Raw genomic sequence first — 11230 nt, 5'->3', positions numbered from 1 at the left:
TGTGAAGCCGAGAGTTAGTTACATTCTGTTAATGATGAGGTGGCAGTGAGTCAGCTTATGTGGGCCAGCTTGTGGTTAATTAGTTATGACCAAGAGTTGTATAAATAACAGAACCAAGGTTGATCACTATAGATCTTTTTCGACTAAGTTGAGTGACTAATACTGAGAGTGAGGATTCTTGGTTTAGTGAGATTTGTTCTCTGACATTTGTAGTCACATTTATAACCTAACAGAAAAAAACAAAAATGCAAGACTTTGGTTCCTGAGTCATGAAATTGGATAGGAAAATGAGAAATAAAATGACTTGGTCATCGAAGTTTTTTATGTTAGCCATGGGTCAAAGTAGTAAACCGGCATTTTCTATGACTTTAGAAGCTTCCCTTGGTTTCACAAAGCAACAAACTGAGTGGAAAAGTAAAAGTGTTTGAATTTTGTTATATCTTAGACGAGTCTCTCCCTAGGTATGGGAATTGTTTGTAAATGTAAGAATTCAGAGACTCAAATTAATGAAATTGGGAAAAGTAAAATATATTTTGTTTGATTTATAAGCTTGTCCTTAATAGTACAATTACTTTATAAGTATTTTAGTAAAAGCGTTTAAGGCAATTTAAGGGCACATTACCAATTTTGTAATTATCTTGTAATCATTGACTAGACGAAACTTTTACTGCAGACCTTACGCTATATACTCTTAAATTTTATCTATATATCTGACATTGATCTGAAGTAACCTCTTCATTCAGATCAGAGTCTCAGAGCCAGCGAAAAGCAATTAGAAAGGGCCATTTGTCTTACACTAGAATCAACTGTTCTTGCAATAATTTCAGGCTTTGTAATATTTCTCTCACTTTTACTCTTGAGTTCACTAAATGGGCGAACAAAAAATCAGGAAGAGATAATATTGGTGCCTGCGTCATTGCTATTTTTAGCTTCTTAAAAGCGGCCTCCGCTGCTGTTGTCAACAAAAAATGAGTCCTTTTTAAGCATGTTGGTGAGTGGAGCTACAATCTTCCCATAATCTTGGATGAACTTACGGTAATAGCCAGTAAGACCAAGGAATCCCCTCAATTGCTTGATAGAATTTGGCTTCGGCCAAGAAAACATTACTTCAATTTTTTATGGATCCACGGCTACTCCACGTTGGGAAATAATATGCCCAAGATAATGAACTTCTTTCTTTCCAAACTCACACTTCTCCAGCTTAATGCGTATTTGATTAATTTGTAGGAGGTTAAAGACAGCCCGTAGATGCTCCAAGTGGTTATCCCAATTCCTACTGTAAACAAAAATATCATCAAAAAACACCAATACAAATTTGTGCAAATAAGCCTTAAATGCCTCATTCATCAAGGCCTGAAAAGTTGATGGAGCATTGATAAGGCCGAACGGCATCACTAGAAATTCATAATGCTCTTGATGAGTTCGAAAAGTTGTCTTCGCAATATCGGCCTCATGCATTCAAACATCATGATATCCTGAACGCAAGTCTAACTTAGAAAAATAGCAAGCTCCAGCCGGCTCATCGAGGAGTTTATCAATCATCGGAATTGGAAATTTATCCTTCATTGTGATGGGGTTTAATGCCCAATAGTCAATGTACATACACCATGTTCCATCATGCTTTTTAACTAACAGCACTGGAGATGTGTATGGACTGGTACTTGAGCGGATCACTCCGGCTTCTAATAGCTCCTTTACAATATGCTCAATGTCATTTTTTTTTGGAAATGAGGATAGCGATGTGGTCGTACCGCTATAGGGCCACATCCTGGAAGGATTGGAATATGATGATCATGTTTACGTTTGGGAGGTAAGCCTCTTAGTTCTTGCAGGACATCTTGGTAGGAATTTAAGAGTTCTTGGATTTGTGGGGGAATCAAATCTTTTGTGACACACTGCTCCCTTCCCTCCATGCTTTGCAATATAACTTCAGTTTGCCTTTTTTGAGGCTTAATAATTGGAGCTATATCAAGCACCTTTTTATTTGTGATACCATACAAAATTACTCCTCTGCCATTCAAGTCGAAGTGCATCTGAAGCGTTTCAAAATCCCATTGAATAAGTCCCAACATTCTCAATCATTGGGTCCTAAGTACCATGAGGGTATTTTTTGTAATTTAAAATTTACTTGAGTGCATTTTCCAGAACTCACCAATTGCTCACCGGAGGCGACCATAACTTTCAGCTTACTGTTGGCATTTGGGCTGAGATTTACTCGTTGTGCAGCTTCAGCATTAATGAAGTTGTGAGTGCTGCCGGAGGCAATAAGAATTACAATTGATTTTCCCTTGATGCTTCCCCATACTCGCATTGTTTCTGGTGCTTGATCTCCTGCCATGGCATGTAGTGATATTTTTGGTGTAGCATTTTCACATGCATCATCTATCTCCATCTGGACATCACCATCTTCATCACGATCTTCCCAACAAGCTTCAATATGAAAAAACTTTGCACATTTATGGCCAAGATTGTACTTGTCATTACAATGAAAGCATAGTCCCTTTTTTCTCCTCTCCGAAAGCTCTGCAGGCGTCATTTTTCTTACCATTGGTGCACTAGGAGGATTGTTATTTTGAATCCCAACTTTTGGCTGCTGGTTTAATGTTCTTTGCTGAGTTGCTGTCGTCTTCCGTTGAGCCAATTCACGAGCCTCGTATGGCTTGGCTAACCCAATAGCCATGGTAAGTGTTGTGGGACGGTGTGGTTAAACATCAGTGCGAATGCTGTCTTTTAATCCGGTTAAGAAACAACTCACTTTACGATCTTGCTGTAGAACTCCCACCCTTGCCAATTACCTCTCAAACCTTCCTTGATATTCCAACACCGACCCCTGTTGCCGTAACTTGATCAATTCGCTGAACTGATCTTCAAACTGATTGGGTCCAAATCTAGCTACAATCCCATGCCTGACGTCCTCCCATGAAACATAAAGAAGTTCTTGTTCTAGCATTTGATACCATAGCTCTGCATCTCCATCTAAGTAAAAAGAGGCTAAAGAAACTTTGTTAGATTCTAAAATTTCATGAAGCACAAAATACCTCTCCGCTTTACATAGCCATGGCGTTGGATCATTAGTGCCGTCATATTTTGGAAAATCCAGCTTCATGGTTTTGGGAATGAAAGTATTGGAAGAACCTCCAGCTCTTGGAGGAGTGGCATGACTCCTTCGATCTTGATAGCGGTCTCTGGAAGTTTCACCAATTTCTGGATATTTATTGGAAACTTTCTAACTTATCCTCTCCATTTGTTCAGAGAGTTGAGTCAAGACTTGCATTTGAGTAGCAAACTCAAACTGCTGTGTTGATAACTCCTGCTGTCCAAGTGACGAAGAACCCAAGGTTTCTTCTATTTTCTTCACTCGATCCTCCATCATAGCCGGCTCTGATACCAAAGATGTTACAACTCCTTGGTTTCAAACTTAAAAAATAATTAAAGGATGAATCAAGAAAAAAAAATGAATTGACTCTTCGAGGGGTCAAAACCTCCCAAGACAACAATATGCTGCCAAATTTTTTTATTGTTATTCACTGCTTTATTCACTGCCAAGCAAGCTTTATATAACAGCTGTGCCACCAATTTACAAGCCATGAAAAAAGGAACAAAAAACAAAATGCTAAACAAACTTGAACGTTAAGAGATATAAAAGATAAATAAAAGGGATCGCTTGGACTAAGTCAAAAACAAGTCATAACAAGCTCCTCATCAAGCACCAGTAGCTGGGGGAGCATGGCCTTTGATTGGCCATTTTCATCTCTTCGGAGGGCAAGAGCCAACTCATAGACTTTTGGGCGACGTGGCTGATAAATATGGTCCAATATTCACTATGAAAATGGGCTTGAATCGAGCTTTAGTGGTCAGCAATTGGGAAATTGCTAAAGAATGTTTCACCACCAACGACAAAGCCTTTGCAAGTCGCCCCAGATCAATGGCGATGGATCTCTTAGGGTACAATTTTTTGGCCATTGCTGCCAGCCCATACGGCAACTACTGGCGAGAGTCTCGTAAGATGGCCGCGATTGAGCTTTCATCAAACAATCAACTTCAGAAGCTGAAACATTTATGAGAGTCTGAAGTGAAGGCTTCAATCAAAGCGTTAAAGTAGCAGTTCACATAAGGTTTCAGTGGAGATGAAGCACTGGATTGATGGCACTGGACTTGATAGTATCATGAGAATAATTGCAGGAAAACATTACACTTTACAAGACAGTTCTGATTTTCAAGAGCATGCAACCAACTTTTCAGGAAAACGTTACACTTCAAATGGGGAGGACATCGGCTGTGAGGGGAGAGCACCGGTGGGAGCCACAGGAGGATGGATCACGGTTTGGGAGTGCAAAGCACAGGAGTTGGGGTTGGATGAGGTTGACGGCGGCTGCAATTGTTGAGAGAGTAAACCATACGTTGGCGGTTGTTGTGAGGTTAGCGAGGTCAGGGCTGCATGGGGTTAATGGAGGGATTGGTCAGCGGCGATAAAAAGCCATCACTGATGGCAGAAGAAACAGCGACGGCAAGCTGCGCCTAAAAGACGAGAAAGCCGTGATCTACGGTTTTGGGAGTCATGAGCAATCGGGTTTTGTTACGTTGGGGGAGGCTGCATGCTGTTGGTATGGTCAAGTGGGGAGGTAGCTGCATGTGGGGGGCGTCAGCGGTGGCTAACATGGCAGCAGCGGCACGGGGGTGTTTGGAGACAGAAGTCGAATGTTTGGGTTTGCACGTGGAGGCGGCTGTTGCAGAGGTTACCGTGACTGGGGGAAGTCGCCGACCCTAGTTGGTGACCACCACCGGTAGCCCATGGTGGGTTCACTCAAATTACAAAAATCTAATTTAACACTCAAGACTTTTCCATTCTTGTGACTGGAGGAAGTAAATTAAATGGCACAAATTACATGATATTTGAATTAGGGCTAGGCAACTTCGGATTTGTATGAATCTGATTGGGTTTCAGATTGTCGGAATTGGGAAAAAAACTAGCTGAATTCAATCCGAACTTCAAATCTGTTCCAATTAGAAATAAATTGGATTAGATTTGGATAGGATGAATTTGTGTTTTCAGATTCAGATTAAGTTCGCATTTGGGATCCTTTTGACAAATCTCACATAAAATCCATGAAATCTATTGTTAATTTTATATTTTGTTTTTTTTAATAAGCAGTGCAATCCGATCCGATTGTTTGAATTAACCCAAATCCAATCCGATCTGAAGAAAATTCAATCGGATAGAACAAATTGTATCAGACTAGATATAAGACAATATCTGAATTGTTTAGATCAGATCTATCCAAATTCTATCTAATTCTCAGTGCTAAGTTGAATGGCTCAAAAATTCTAATAAAAAGAAAGTGTGACCAATAGAATACATAAGTTGATTAATAAAAACTATATCATCATTCATATTTAACAAAGAGAAAAGGAAAAAAGGATAGGATTGTAATGACTGGCCCCGAACTCTGGAGGGAATTCGAGGATGGTCTTTAGATACAACTTACGAATAAACTTAAGCATCTCTATACAATATATAAAAATCCAATCCTCAAACAGCGGAAGGTTTTAAAATTGTCAAACCATCTACAATCCCCATTTGAAGTACTTCTCCTCATTCATTATGAATCAATCAAAATCCTTAAGAAATTATAATAAATTATAATGAGTACAAAACTCAATTAGCAAACCTCGTCCTTTTCATATACTAAAATACACACATACTTATATACAATACAAATGCATAATATCCCATGTTCTAGTGTACTTAGAAGTCTAGTATACTTTTCTTTTGGCAGTTATGACAGTAGCTTTAATGGAATTGTAATATACTATCAGGTTCCCAGTTCTAGAAGATTAAGTACTGTTCCTGCAGCACAGACATCACTTTTGGTAGCCATGAAAGCCCTTTTAAAGTGAGTCACCAATCTTAAATTAAAGAGGCATATTTGAAGTATCATGACTTGCTGCAATATCCATTTTCCTTGTATATATATTGTTGCATTGCTTTGATCATACATAATGGCTACCTTTGTGTTTTCCTTGTATATTTATTGTTGCATTGCTTTGATCATACATAATGGCTACCTTTGTGTATATATAATGAGAGAGACACTTTCTTCTATTGTTTTATGCTTTTACCGCTTTTCTCTACTATTTTCGTAACACTACATCACCCTCTAGCTTCAACTTGATTGTATATAATTTTCACAGAATACATATATGAACTGTATTGGAGTATGTATTTTTCCTATATTTAAGTTTGGCCCTTATTTAATGGAATATATATATATATATATTTTATTTTTCTTTTTTTTTTGTTGGGTTCTCATTCTATTAACTTATATACCACATATATTCATGTATATATTTATTACTTTTGGGATAAAGTTCCTGTCATGCACCGCTTAGAGGAAAAAAAAAAAAAGCCAAAAGTGTTTAGGAAAATAAGTGGCCAGCTGCCCATTGCATGCAATACAAGCTGCTTGCTCCACCTCTTTGCTTGGCACGTGCATGTTCCTCCCATTTGCTTGAGGTGGTGATTATGTTTATATAAAGTGAGAGCTACTTGCTTGCATTTGGTGGCCCAGTCGATGGCTATATAAAATGAAACATTTTGAGAATTGCTTCATTTACTAAATTTGAGAACCAAGAGCAAAAACAAAGCAAGTCCGAGAGAAGAAAAAAAGTGAAACCGAGAGAAAAGAGAAGGAAAAGAAAAAGAAAATAAGAAAAGAAAATGAAGAAGGAAAAAAATAAGCCGAGAGTGGGGAAGAGAGAAATTGAAAAGAAAAGTTACAGAAAATAAAATTGGATAGTTAGAATTATATCCATTGGATTAGTGGGTAATAGATTTATGAAATTTGAGCAGTTATATTACTATTTGCATGATACGTATAAGTTTTTATATCAGTTCTAACAGTTAATTTTCGAACCATGTATTTTAGGAGGAACTCGAGAATCCAGGAACCTACAAGAGCCCCAACGAACCCCAGAGTGAAATAGGATCTGTGAGTGGATACTATTGTTACTATTATTTATTCCATGAAGCATTTATATTTGATATTATGATTTACTATCATGTTATGATTATATGTACGCATATTATATGTTTGATTGAGTCATGAGATGTGATTACTAGTCACCATATATGTACCCGTCCCTGTAGACTCTGCGCATGCGTATCGAGAGTTAGGTTACTCTACCCGTGTGAGATAGTTTAATTACGCTCGGTATTGAGAGGTTTTCCCCACTCTACTTTTGCGATAATGATCCCGGCGAGTATTGAGAGTTATTTCCCCTGGGTGCTATTTGGTGAAGTTTTGTGATGTATGTATGTATGAATTCCATGTTTGCTAGTGTATGATGTTCAATGAGGAGTTATGCCACATAATTATGCATAAGCACTAGTACACTATATTATTATTATTATTATTATTATTATTATTTTAATATATATAATTACATCCACTCACTGAGCCGCAAGCTCACTATTTTCCTATTTACCCCTTTCCACTCAGGATTCCACAGGATTTCGTGCAGATCAGTTCTAGTTAATTGAGGTTAGGCCACGAGACGCATTGCTACATGTCTTGCATTTTGAGCACGTTTATGTTGCTTCTGTTTTATATGTAAATATACATGTAATGTCAGTATGTACAATAAGACATAAGCTATGCAAGTTTTAAATTCATATATGGTTTCAGAAAAGGCACAGAGGTTGTTATGTGTTTATAGGAAAGGCCAATTTATATACATATTTCATGAATTAAATTTGTACCACAAGTTTTAGTTATTAGTCCGCACAATTTGCCTCAAATACGACATCTATATCAGGGCAGGTCGTGTCAGTTCTAGTGCATATGATTTCCTTCATTACTTTCTTCAATTTTATATATACATATATACACACACACACATACATACATATATATGTGTGTGTTTATACACGCGTGTGTGCGTCGTCTAGTATCACCGTTTAATGGTCACATAAGATTGTGAATATGACATAGATCAAAATATTATGCCTTGTTCAATAGAACACCCAACATGTGTTGTAATTGAAGATGATTGGTCCAAAGTTCAAGGTGAAAAAATGGCTAGTCAATGCTATTTAAAATCTCCAATAAAAAAGGCAATGGTTATTTTGAGTGTTTGTTGAAGCAAATCAGAGCTGATAAAAACGACATTGAGTGTTTACGTTTTGGGGCTGGTTTTGTTTAAGTGAAACAACATGGGGTATAATGACACAACTTAAAAGTAAATTTTAACTCCCAAGTATAAGAGTGTCTTGTTGTATTATAACTCGGTGAGTCCGAGGTTGATCTACAGAGAAAAGATTTAATTAGTTTATTTTATTTTATTTAAAAATTGAAATTAAAACTTGAATATAAACAACTTAATTTAAATGAAACTATGGAATTGAACTAGTTAGGGTTATGGATCCACTCTTAGAAATAAATAAAACTTAATAAATTCTTTTTGCCAATTTATTTTAGATTTATTACCCAAAAGATTAATTATACAAATTATTATTATTTTCCCTTTAATTTTATGATGGATTAAGTATTTATTGTGCCAAAATTTAATTTGTCTACAATAAGTCAAAATACCATTTCACAATGCCTTATATTAAGATCTTAAGAATTTATTGTGCCAAATTCATTTGTTTGTCTACAATAAATCAAATTTTCAAAATATAAAACATGTATAAAATTAAATAGAAAATAATTTAATTTATAAAATTAAACATAGAATTTGATTAAATCATATTTATTTCTTAAGAGTTTTACCTTCCCCTAACTAATATTATTTAGTTAAGCATAATTAAAATAAAAAGAAGTAGTAAAATTGAATTACTTATAATTAAAAGAAATAAAAACAACTAAAATTGGAAATAAAACTAATTTTATTAATGAAAATAATTATACAAAATATTAAAAACACACCTGGAAATCAAGATTACAAGGAGATGGAGAGAATTTGAGAAGAAGAGAGTTGTAGAGAGATGATTAAAACATAAAAATGAGGCTTTATTTATAGAAAAATAAATTCATAATCCAGTGCTTTGCGGTCCATCATAGGCTTCATGCATGTGCTCCTCACAACCCTTAGATCAAGATCCAACGGCTGGTCAAACTTCAAAAGTCAACATCACACATGGCATCATTTGACTCGTCCGATTTACCCAAAGAACAGTTGAGATTTGGCGGGTTAATGGGTGGATCGGGTCGACCCGAATACAAAGATTCGGATCCTCCAACTTGCTTCACCAACCATTGCCACGTGGCACAATCATGGCCATTGAATCATGAACGGTTGAGATTTAGTCAAGATTGCCAGTTATCTCATGCACTCATATCTATTGTAAGCTCATTTCATCATCCAATCAGTGCTCGGTCAATAGGAAAAGTCAATTTTTTTTACACAAGCCCAATTTTAAGCCGATCTTGACTGATCTTAAGGTTTTCGGACTTCCGGAATCCAAATTTGACCTCCGTTTATCTGTTTGGAGCCTCGAAGTACGTGAAATTAATAATTTTCCTAATAAACACATAAAAATACACAAAATTAAATATATTTAAAACATAATTAATAATTCATAATATATTACATAAACACAAATATAAATTATAACATAAGTATAAAATAACATATTATCGCTTGATAATTAAACAATTTTTAATACTAATCATATAACGTTTCGATGGGTTTTATAATTCCTCACTATAACAACTTGACGAGACGCCATTTATATTTTAATAAATCATAAGCCTTGCACGTGTGCAAACGAGGTTGTTAAAATATGTTATTATACATGCACATCACGTGAGCTTTTGGGCTTTATTTTAAGTCAGTTATAGAGTTGTTGAAACAACTGGTTTTGGTGTAACAAACAGAGGGAGGCTGTGAGCTATATAGAGAGAAGTTGAAGTCACATTTGGATTCTTTTTTATCTATGCATGTGCTTTGTAAGGCTCTGTAATTCTTTTTTATAATCAATAAAAGCTAATCGTATTGTTTCTCCATGAATGTAGGCTGATGCAAATCAACTAAACCATGTTAATCATCTTGTTCTTGATTCTTTCACATTTTGCTTTTATTTTCATATTTGTCTCTATTTTATTAAAGTTGATTAGACTTAATCATGGTCTATTCTCGTAAGCACCTTGTTTGGTTTAATTCAAAAAACTTGGGTTGTAGTTTGGGGTTGCTTGGGTTCTTCAGCACACCAATTGCAACAATTGGTATCAGAGCTCTGTCTTGAAAATTAGATCCTAGTATGGCAACAACATAAATTGATCTAGAAAAGTTTAATAGGAAGAAAGACTTTAATATGTGGAAGGTGAAAATTGAGGCCTTGTTGATAACAGAAGGGTTGGGAGATGCAATTAAACTTGTTACCAAAAAGAAAAGAAAAGAAGTTTCATCATAAAAAACACCTGAGCAGACTACTGAGATCGACAAGAAAGCCAAAAGTACCATCATCTTGAGTTTTGGTGACTCTATTATAAGAGAGGTTGCCAAAGAAAAAACAGTTGCTGAGCTATAGGCAAAACTTAAAAAATTATACATAACAAAGTCTCTTACAAACAGGCTGTTTATCAAGAAGAGGATATTTACCTTAAAAATGGTTGAGAGATCCTCTCTTGATGATCACATTGATGAGTTCAATAAAGTTTGTGACACCTTGGAGACAATAGATGAAGGGTTAGATGATGAAGCTAAAGCTTTGCTCCTAGTGAGTTCACTGCCACAATCGTACTCCAATTTTGTATATGCCCTCATGTATGGGAGACAAACATTGTCTTTAGATGAAATTAAAGCAGCCTTAAATATAAAGGGGTTGCAGAAAAGTTAGGGGACGTGGAAAATTGTGAAGGTTTGATTGTAAAAGTGCAAAACTAACAAGAATGATGGAAAGAAAAAATAGAAACCAGAAAAGAATAAGACAAAGCCTCAGAATTTGAGATGTTTTCAATGTCATAAAGAGGGGTACTTTAAGAAAGATTTCCCTAAGAAGAAGAATAAGAAAAAAGGTTAACATGGTGATACAACAACAGGTAAAGAAGAGGGATATGAGTCAGCATGAGTTTATGTGGCCACTGAAGACATACAGAGAGGTAAATGGATTTTTTATTCTGGATGTACCTTTCATATGTGCTCTTATAAGAATTATTTTTCTGAATATTAAGAAATTAATGAAGGGAATGTAATGATGGGAAACAATGCAGTATGTAGAGTCATAGGT

At 35.8% G+C, this 11230-nt stretch overlaps 1 long non-coding RNA gene across 1 annotated transcript; it reads left to right on the top strand.

The window, feature by feature from the left end:
• Positions 1–6574: 6574 nt before the first annotated feature.
• Positions 6575–7659, top strand: LOC127903719 (uncharacterized). Its single transcript, XR_008056501.1, has 3 exons — positions 6575–6824; positions 6927–6989; positions 7500–7659. It is a non-coding gene; the product is annotated as an uncharacterized LOC127903719 (long non-coding RNA).
• Positions 7660–11230: the final 3571 nt, after the last annotated feature.

The sequence above is a fragment of the Citrus sinensis genome, chromosome 7 (assembly GCF_022201045.2).
Source record: "Citrus sinensis cultivar Valencia sweet orange chromosome 7, DVS_A1.0, whole genome shotgun sequence".
Classification (NCBI taxonomy): domain Eukaryota; kingdom Viridiplantae; phylum Streptophyta; class Magnoliopsida; order Sapindales; family Rutaceae; genus Citrus; species Citrus sinensis.
Note: the sequence above shows the minus strand (reverse complement) of the source record. Positions and strands in the feature narration are given on the sequence as shown.